This window comes from Wyeomyia smithii, chromosome 1 (genome assembly GCF_029784165.1).
Source record: "Wyeomyia smithii strain HCP4-BCI-WySm-NY-G18 chromosome 1, ASM2978416v1, whole genome shotgun sequence".
NCBI classification, from domain to species: domain Eukaryota; kingdom Metazoa; phylum Arthropoda; class Insecta; order Diptera; family Culicidae; genus Wyeomyia; species Wyeomyia smithii.
Window position 1 is genome coordinate 88,634,332 of NC_073694.1, and position 10,683 is coordinate 88,645,014.

Sequence of the window (10,683 nt, forward strand, 5' to 3'; positions counted from 1 at the left end):
GGTACGCTGTCTCTGTTTATGAATTTTGCAGTGTTATTGCGATCAGCTGTGCCAGCCACGGCCAAGGTCTTATTTTGTAAGCATCAATTTTAATGGCCAATGGCAAGAACGTTTTGCTACCATACATGGCTTACCAGTAGCGGTGAATTGCTAAGAGGGTAAAAAATGGATACATCTATAAGCGCAACGCGCGCAGCGATGGTGACATATCCACCGGTAGAGTAAATAGTAACCGACGGCAGAGATATATAATGTTGGAAGTTTACGTTAAAATATTATTTCATGAATAAGGAATGGCACCTTACGCCATCTAATGTAAACATTTACAATCTTTGATTAATTTAATTACACTAAATAGAAATGTTTTTTTTTTAAATATTAATTTAATTATTATGAAAACCTAAAGTTATTTATTTAATTAATAAAGATAAACGTTGAACCGTTGACACTAAATGGTTCGAAACTTGGTGTTCAGATTTTTTGATGGCGCGACGAAGAAATAAGAGTCGGTCACGCTACGTTATCACATCTGGTCAACAGAATCGTTAGTGATACCTAGGAAAAAAAAGAAGAAGGCTACATAAGCCTTATATAGTTTTATAGTATTTATTCCGCAGTACCTTTTATTGTTTTTTAAGAAATATATATAAAACTTTATATTTATAATGGAGTACACGTTCCCAAAAGCAGATGCCATGCAGTGCATCCCAGAATTTGATGGATCGCTAGACGAACTAGAAGCGTTCGTTTATCATATCGAGCATTTTGCTCGGGAGATACCAGAAGGAGTATCACACGCTCCACTGGTTTATATTATTCTATTAAAACTAAAAGGCAGAGCTGCTGCCGCAATACATAGAATTAACGCAAACGCTTGGCCACAGGTTAAGCAGAATTTATTAAAGGAATTTGGGGATAATATACGCATCGAGGCAGTTATAAGTCAAGTAGAAACATTGAAACAGGAAGCGAATGAGACCTTTCCTGATTATAAAAAGAGGACATTGAAAATTAAGGAGAAAATCGACTCCTACGAAACTAATTGTACGAAGTCATGCATGATAGTTAGTCTTCGATTACATTTTATGGCGGGTTTGTGTGACACCGCATTGAAAGAAGCTGCTCAAGGTAAACGAGCATTTAAGTTAGAAGAGCTGCTAGACGACTTAGAGGATTACTACCATGAGCGTAATCATATCTCGGAAATAGAAAATAGAATTCAGGGCCTAGAATTGGTCGAAAGACAGCGCGATGCACTTAGACAATTTAATAATAGCAGAAATATTTTTACAATTAATCACAAAGACGCTGATTAGAGCAACAGCCGTCTTGAAGAAATGAAGGTTATAATTACAAAAATAGAGATAGAATAATTTACAAGCAAAACAATTATAACAATATATGTGGATCTAGCGACGGTAATCGATCCAAATACAATTATCGCACAGCGCGATCATACCGACGGAGCCAAGGGAACTACGTCCATGGTTGGAAATATAATTATTATGGTCAAAATGGACCAACTGATAGGAGGTACAGGAATTCGTATACCCGGATGCCTCAGAAAATGCTTATGGTAGCCAACATTAATGAAAGAAGTAGTAATTTGCAAAAAGAAGGTATTTTGGATCCTATTGCACAGGAATATTTTAACGAGGATTTAGCAGAAATTTGCGAAGATGTTGACTGGCGGAGATGTACCAATGAGCCCAGCAATATAGAAATAGCCGATTGGAGGACCGCATGCAATCACATAAGAGACAACAGTGCTTGTGTGGCTAAGCGAGTATATTACGATGTCAGAGGGCACTTAATGTTAACCCTCCTGGCTAAGCAGAATGTCAAATTTACGTTGAACCTGATCTTAGATACAGGTGCATGTGCGAATATAATTAATGCACGCATTGTGAATCTTTTGAATGTACCGGTAAATACACAGGACGTAACCACTTTTGGAGGTATCGGCCAAGACATTGTGCGTACCTCAGGTACAATTATGTTGGATTTAATAGTTGAAGACTTTTTGATCCCGACGCAATTTCATATATTAGAAAATTTGCCAAGCGACGGATTAATCGGCGCAGAATTCTCAAAGAAGCATACGCTTCAAATAGGAAATAATTTTGATTACATAGTGTTCAAAAAACACGGAAACAGAAGTCCGGACGACTTGAGTTCGTGGAGTATGCCCAAAGACGAAATCCTTAGTCAACATGTTTATGTGGCAGCCAGAAATAGAGTTATGGTGCAGAACGAGTTGCGAGATACTAGCAACACAGCCCGCAATGAGGCTGACGTAGACAAAAACGAAATAAATAGAGAGCACCAAACATATCGAAATGAAGAGCCGAAGAACAATTTTCTTGACTCTAAGAATACTATAATGCCCGAGTTGGACCTAGACTCGAGGCTTGACTATGACCTGTTGGAGCACAAGCTGACACCAGAGTCAAAAGGTATTGCAAGAATTGAAAAACTACGGCAAGTGCTAAATTTGGCGCACTTGCCTGAGAGGGAATTCAAGACAGTAAAGAATATAGTTGAAAGCTATGCAGATATTTTCTTTTTCGAAGGCGACAGGTTAACCACTACTGACGCCGCCGTACACACGATAGAAACTTCATCGGAGGTGCCTATCAATAAGCGGCAATATAGATTTCCGGAGGCCACGAAACGGCACATTAATAAGGAAATCGATGAAATGAGGGCGCAGGGTATTATTAGACCCAGCACTAGTCCCTGGAATGCACCGGTGTTATGTGTACCAAAGAAACCGGATGCTGACGGTAATAAAAGATACAGAATTGTGGTGGACTTTAGATCATTGAACAAAGTTACCAAGCCGTTTGTATACCCAATACCTCTTATAAATGAGATATTGGATAATGTTGGAGGAGCAAAATATTTCTCCTCAATTGATTTAAAATCGGGTTTCTATCAAGTCCCGATCGACCGCCGAGATGCGGCTAAAACGGCGTTTTCCACTCCCAAAGGCCACTTCGAATTTACACGAATGCCGATGGGGTTAAAGAACAGTCCCTCAACATTCCAAAAACTTATGAATATTGTTCTTTTTGAGATAGGGGATGTGAAAGCATTTGTCTACCTCGATGATATTATAGTTTTCGGTGACACTATCACCGACCATAATGATAGTTTGCGAAAAGTATTACAAGCCTTCACAGTAAAAAAAATTTACATTACTTTAAATGCACATAAATGGAGCATTGGAAACCACGTAATATTCCGTGTGTCATTATATTCACATGCAAAGTAAATGAATATATTGTGAATTTGCATGCATATTTATATTCGAAGCTTTAAGTTTATATCAATTATCGTACAAATTTACATGGCTTAAAACGATTCTGTATTGTACATTATTAACGGTGTGAAAATGTATATGTTTTTCACTTTATGTGCTAGAAATCGTTATGTGCTTTCATTTGTATTAGTTGTAAATTTCATATTTTGGTACTGTGTTGCGTAAACATAACTTAAAAATAGAACCGTCTAAGTGTCAGTTTTTGAAAAAGGAACTGGAGTATTTGGGTCATGTCGTTAATGAAGAAGGCATAAAACCCACCAATGCAAATATTAGGGCCATTCAGAGCCTTAAACCACCCACAAACGTGAAAGGTATAAGATCATTTTTGGGAACAGTAAATTTTTACGGGAAGTTTATCCCCAACATCGCGGAGAAGCGCTAGCCGCTGAATGATTTGTTGAAGAAAGACGCTAAATTTGTGTGGGGAAAAGAATGTCAGGAAGCGTTCGAATTCCTTAGAAACGCGCTGATTACAGAGCCAGTTTTAGTCCGGCCAGATTATCAAGACACTTTTGTTATTACGACAGACGCTAGCAACTATGCTATTGGAGCCGTCCTGTCGAATGAAAAATCCATGCACCAGCCGATCGCGTTCGCGAGTCGTGCACTTGTAGGTGCAGAGACAAGATATCATATCATAGAAAAGGAACTATTGGCGATTGTATGGGCCATAGAATATTTCAAACATTACATTTTTGGTCAAAAGTTTATCGTTTACACGGACCACAGACCACTTATAGCGATTTGGAGGCTCAAAGAGACATCTTCAACGCTGACAAGATTGAGACTAAAGTTGCAGGGTTTGGAATGCAGCATCAGGTATAAACAAGGTAGCGAAAATATAGTCGCCGATTTTTTGTCACGTTTATCAGATGGGACGTGTCAGGGGCAAGAAAGTTCACCCCACAGGCAGACAGCCATGATTACGCGCCAGCAGAAACGCCTGCTAGAGCAGCAGAAGAACGCTTCGGATGATTTGAACGGCACAATACAAGATTTGAGTGCCATAGACATTGCGGACATCGCTGAGGACGAGGATGAGCAACAACACGTCAACATTTCATATGATGACTTTTCACAGGCATTATCAAAAGACCTGATACCAAGTAAGACGGTGGAAGTCTCGAAGAGAATATTGGACAAGAGGAATATCGAAGCTCGTCTTGTCATTTTGAACAGTCGGACGGCGTACAGAGAACTTCAGACACTGTATCAGCTGTCACAAGGACTGAAAGACTACGTAGAGGATGGTGTACTCAAATTTAAAGACAAGAAGGTAGGCGGTTTCATAGTAGACGGCAGCGAAAATTCGTTAATCGATTGCCGGAAATTTTTTTCTCAATTTTTGGATAGCTTCAATAAGAGCCCCGCGGCAGTAAAGGCAGCCGGGGTCATTCACCTAATATCCTTCAGAAAAATCAAGCAGCAGGAGGTTCTGCAAATGATTCAGTTCCTAGCGGGTAAGCTAGAAAAACAATTAATACTATATAATGCTAATAGCGAGCGTACAGTAATTGCGCCAGATCAAGTGGAAACAATTTTAAAGGACTTTCACGATGCACCATTAGGAGGGCACGTAGGAGCGCGACGAATGCGCCAGAGAATTGGCACACTTTTTAAATGGGCTACGATGAAACGGGATATCGAGAACTACGTTCGGCAGTGTGATTCCTGCCAAAAGAACAAAATTGGAAGATCAAACAAGATACCGATGCAGATCACCACGACCGCATCGGAGCCATTTGAGAAATTATACATGGATATAGTAGTGTTACCCGAGTCTGATATGGGAAACCGTTATGGTCTAGTCATGCAGGATGACTTGACGAGATACCTAATTGTCGCTCCAATGGAGAATCAAGAAAGCCAGACGGTAGCCAAGACCTTCGTAGAAAATTATATTTGTAAATTCGGTGCCCCGTTGGAACTAGTCACAGACAACGGCGCAAATTTTGTGAGCTCACTGATGAAAGAGGTGTGCAAAATTTTAAAGATCAAGAAAATTACTACTAGCCCGTATCATCCACAAGCTAACTTGGTAGAGAGATCAAACCGCGAGCTAAGAACGTATTTGAGACAATTTATTGGCGGAAAGCCGCACACATGGGACGAGTTGTTACCGTTTTTCACGTTTGAATACAATACATTAGTAAACTCGTCCACAGGGTATACGCCGTTCGAATTATTGTACGGACGGATAGCTCGAATCCCGACTTCAATCTATAAGCGGAACGGAGTGGAGAAGATGACATATGATGCATACACACATGAAATGAAGAAAATATTTTACGATTTACATGCAAACGCACAAGCCAACCTGAAAAGGAGTAAAGAGAACCGCAAACAAATTTACGACAGATCATCTAATGATTACAAACCCATGTGGGGTGAACAAGTATTAGTGAAGGCCGTAGCGACTGGTGCAGGCCAAAAGCTTCAGAACATATGGAGAGGACCATATGAAGTAGTGGAAATTCCAAGCGAAATGACCACAGTAATTAGAAACGGCAATCGTTTAGTAAAAGTTCATAATAACCGGCTTAAGCGTTATTATGACTGAATATATGAACTTAAACTATGCTTTCAAGGTTAACGGACAGAATATATTTAATGAAATACGATATTGGATGGCATGAGTTATAACCTAAAACTGTATAATAGCACCTAAAATTGTATAAAAAAGTAAGGTGGAAGTAAAATATAGGCGTGAAGAAATACGAAAAGTCGCCGAAAAATATGAATGATTTTATTGACGGGAGTCCATAAACAGAACCAAACGGAAAAAAGTATACTGAAGTAAAGGCGTGAAGAAATACGAAAAGTCGCCGAAAAACTTGAATGATTTTATTGACGGGAATTAATAGGCAGAACCAAACGGAAGAAAGCATACTGAAGTAGAGGCGTGAAGAAATGGAATAAGTCGCCGAAAAAGATATACAGCCTTTGATGATATTAGTCAAATGGCATGACACAGTTGAAAAAATTCAAATACGAATGAAGGCGTGAGGGAGGAGGAACCCCGCCGATAAAGGTAAAATAAACAAAAAACTTGGGGAATTCTAATTACTAGAATGATCTGGATGGTTATAATGGATAAAAAGAGTTGAAAGAATTTAGAACAGCATTTGTTTTCTTTTGTAAAATGCAAATGTTAACATGGGAAAGAAATTATAGTGGACAAAAGACCTCATGAAAACGTAGTTTGATAGCTATTGGCTTAATAGGAAAACGAAGAAGAAAATCGATGGATGCTGTATTGGGACATTTTTTTGCGATGGAGACAACAATAGAACTAGGAAAGACATTTGAAAAGAGGGCTGAACTTTCCAGACGTAAAGACTACTGACTTTAAGGGATTCGAACTATTATTTCATTAGTTAAGGTTGTGTGAGTGTATACATCGGAAGTAATTAACCCGGAATGGTTGAGGTGAATGCTGACTGAAAGAGTAAACAAGGGAGTAATTAACCCAGAATGAGTGAGTGTGCGAGATTTTCCTTTTATTTCCTAACCTTCTTATCTTTCAGGAATCACTAGAGCGGGCGGTCGCACCTTCGGATGGAAGGGGGAGAGGAAATATGCAGACTACTGCATACCAGGAGAAGTGTAAGTAGTGTAAGTATGACAGTATGACAGTAGCAAGAGACAAATCGAAAATTAAATAATTACAGATTCAAAAAGAGATGCAAAAAATTAAAGAATAAAGCAGATGAGAAAGTGACGGGACATTTTAGGTGCAAATAGAAGATGATATGAGGTGTTAAGAACACGCCAGTTATTAGATGAACATTGTAAATGAAGACAGAAGAAAACGATAAATATTTAATCAACGCGGTTTGTACAATGAAAAGATTTATTTATGAATCAGACAGGAAATACTTGACAAAGGAAAAGAAAAGATTGAACCAATGCGGTTTGTTCGATGAAAACATGATGAAACAAAAATAGAGAGATGAAAAAATAATACATTGTGCGGAAACAGATTTATTTGATTGAAAACTGTTATAAGAAGAAGGAGGAAAATATTTGGAAAGAACGCAAAATGAAGAAAATATGTAACCAAAGCAAAGAATTGATGCTATTTTTTAAAATTAAAGAAAGTTATTTGAACTCTTTTTGATGAAAAACAAAAGCGTTAATAATGGGCCACAAGACAAGTTAAACTGATATTTTAAAGCGGAAAGTAAAAGCCTAATACAGATAAATGGATTAATATGTGTCGAAATGATTTTAAATGTAAAAAAAAAAACATCAAATATCAAAGTTAGAGAGTGCATAATGGAAAAGAAGTAAACAATGCACAATTGAATGTTATATTTGTAAAATCAGATGAATCAAATACTGAAATACTAAATCAAATCTAATACAAATGATGTACAACTTAGTAGGGAAAAAAAACCGAATTATGTCATCCGAACAAGAAGAGAAATACGGGCCTAGATTGTAAGTAGAAGCCTAGAGTAGATAATAGAATATAGAATGTTAAAAGCCCGTACGCGAGTGAACAGTAATTTTAAACAGCAAGTGGAAAAAGTAACGAAACCAAAAAAGAATTGATAAAATAATGGCAAAAAATAATGCACCACTTGCTAAGTAGGGCAGCTACCTGCTTAAGAATTGACAACGAGACGATCATCGAAGACGACTGAGGTTAATACAACGGCTGCTGAGATGGGGCATACCATGATGCCCAGTACAGCGCGAAAAGGGAAGCAGACGGTTGCGTGGGGAGTCGAACGGCGGGTGTCTATGGTGAAAGATGGAGTGAACAATCCAACCAGCCGTAGCTACGATTTGGCAGGCTTCGTACCTGTTCGCATCCTGAACTATAACAGTACACACAAGAGCGTTTCACTGTTGGGGCATTTTGTAAGCCTATCGCGTGACGATTACGCGATCATTGTGTTGGAAAAGACGGCCTTCACTGAGGGGCAGCTGAAAAATCATAAGCGTCATCAAACGATCATGGTGACGAAAGCTAATTCTGACGACGTCACGACGAACTTGTTGGAAGAACAGTGAAAGTGTGCAACTGGTGTTATAGCAGCCGTCGGAAGAAGTTTTTCCTTATCCACGTCCCAACTGAGGACGGAATTTGTTAATGATACCTACGGAAATTTTTTGTGCGTCGCTGATCCGGAAGTAAATCAAATCAAGGTGACAATCATATATCCCGCTACTGAGAGGCATATTGTGAAGTTTTCCACCCAAAAAAGATATTTGGTGGAAGAAACTGCCCAAGATTATGAAACCGTGACATTGCCTCATATACAAAAGGAGCAGCTAAGCTTAGAGTGGCTTTACAATATACTAGAGCATCGGAAAGAGAAGGATCGCATAGTTTTTGAGGATCCGTCAGAAGAAATTGGCTTCATATTGTTGCCGGATTTAGAATGGGATGGTAAAACATTGGAACAACTTTATCTACTCGCTTTAGTGCGCCAGCGAGGTATCAAGTCATTGCGGGATCTAAACGCTACTCATTTACCATTGCTGAAAAATATTCAAACACGTGGCATTGAAGCAATTAAAACACGTTACGGGATTAACGCTGATTAACTACAAATCTACATTCACTATCAACCCACATTTTACCACCCACACGTGCATTTCCCATATCTGAAGCACGACCCACCGGGTATTTATTGCGAGAAAAGTCACCTTCTAACATCGGTTATTGGGAATATCGAACTGCTACCAGACCATTACCGGAAAGTGACACTCTCTTGCGTTTTAAGTGAAACTGATAAACTGAACGTCAAATTTGAGGCAGCAAAGAGCAAACTGAATGAACCAGATGACACCACAACCAACCGATGAGAACCTCTACTGCCAGACGCACCCTCCCGTTTCAAACCCCCTGTAGCCCGTCGCTGGATTACGACAGCTGAACAGCACATATCTTCACGACGCAGCCCATCAGGCGAGCAAGCAATTGTTAATTCTAAATAAGGAAAATGCCATGTATGATAATGTAAACTCAAAACGGTGCTACAGTTTTGAATAACAGAATTTCATTTGCCAGAGAAAAAAAACATATTATAAAAAAACAACGGTGTATATAGTTGCATAAAAACGCGAGAATAATTGTAATAAAAAAGAGAAAAACACACCTATCGGCCGTCAGGACGGACCATGTGACCATTGTCTCTTCTAGATAATGGCCAACTAGGCGGGGTGGCAGATGTGACGTCACACCCTGCGAAGAACCCAATGCTCCGTCACGAGCCTTATAATTAAAGTTTAATTTTGTTCCTAGGAGGGCATAGCCTTCTGCTATGCTTTAGTCAGGCGAAACATTTGGTTCCCTTGACAGAGGACCGCGAACGGCTCTGTCAACACTCTATGTATCAACAGATTATGCCATAGGTGGCAAAGAACTTCGCGCAGCCTTCTGCTGTGCCACCGGCAAACAAACTCGACCAAAATAAACAAGTTTTGTGTTGTAAACAAAACGCCGCCTGTACTTTAGCAGTACTAGATTAGGTTAAGAGATTAGTAAGGTAAACAGAGAGTGGAGAAAGTCTCTCTCTCTGAGTTACCGGTAGGGTATATTTAAGTAGCGATGTACGAAAATAAAGTCAGTTAGTCCACGTTAATCTGTGTGTATTAATTCCGCGCCAATTGCGCGTACAGGGTTTTCTGGAGAAAGTCCTGGTAGGTTATACCCAGGATATAGGTATACCTACACACGCGTGCGACCTCAAACGCGGGGGCTCAACCGCGGAACGGTTTTCTTGCCGGCTGCACTCGGCGTCAAAGTAATCTGCGACACGAGCGCGATGTTAGCGGGGCCGGTCTTTCCTTGACATCAATGGCACGAAAGTTATTCCAACGGGTTCTAGCACGTGGACACACAAAAGCTCTCTTAGAGTCGTGGAGTGTATGAGGGTTAGGATTGCCGATTAGGCTCTAATTTTCCTGACTCGTTCGTACTCCACAGAATATCTCGAATTACGTCCATTAAAACTGCTTCACGCTACTTTATTTCTAGCGTATTTTTATAAGTAAACTTTTTCTCACAGATATACTTTTCAGTTCGACGTATCTTTCTGAAGACGTCCACGTCGCTGCAATCTTGCAGGAAGGACTTTTTTATCTTCTAGCTTTCTAAGCCTCAGTGGCTTAGTTTTTGCTAGAGTGCTGGAGTTTTTGCGTTGTATTGTTTGACCGTGTAGAGTTCTGGAATGTATGTTGCACCGCGAGCCCTATTCAATTCAGCCGTTACATTTTTGTTTTATTCTAACTGTTTACTGACCTTTTCCTAGAAGTTGATACATCTTATTTCGTTGTTTCATCTTATTATTATAATAATTTTAACATTTTTTATTTATTTTATTATTATAATAATAATT

The 10,683-nt window shown here is 39.4% G+C and overlaps 1 pseudogene; it reads left to right on the forward strand.

Moving 5' to 3' along the window:
* Positions 1 to 8,014: 8,014 nt before the first annotated feature.
* Positions 8,015 to 9,816, forward strand: LOC129716907 (m7GpppX diphosphatase-like; annotated as a pseudogene).
* Positions 9,817 to 10,683: the final 867 nt, after the last annotated feature.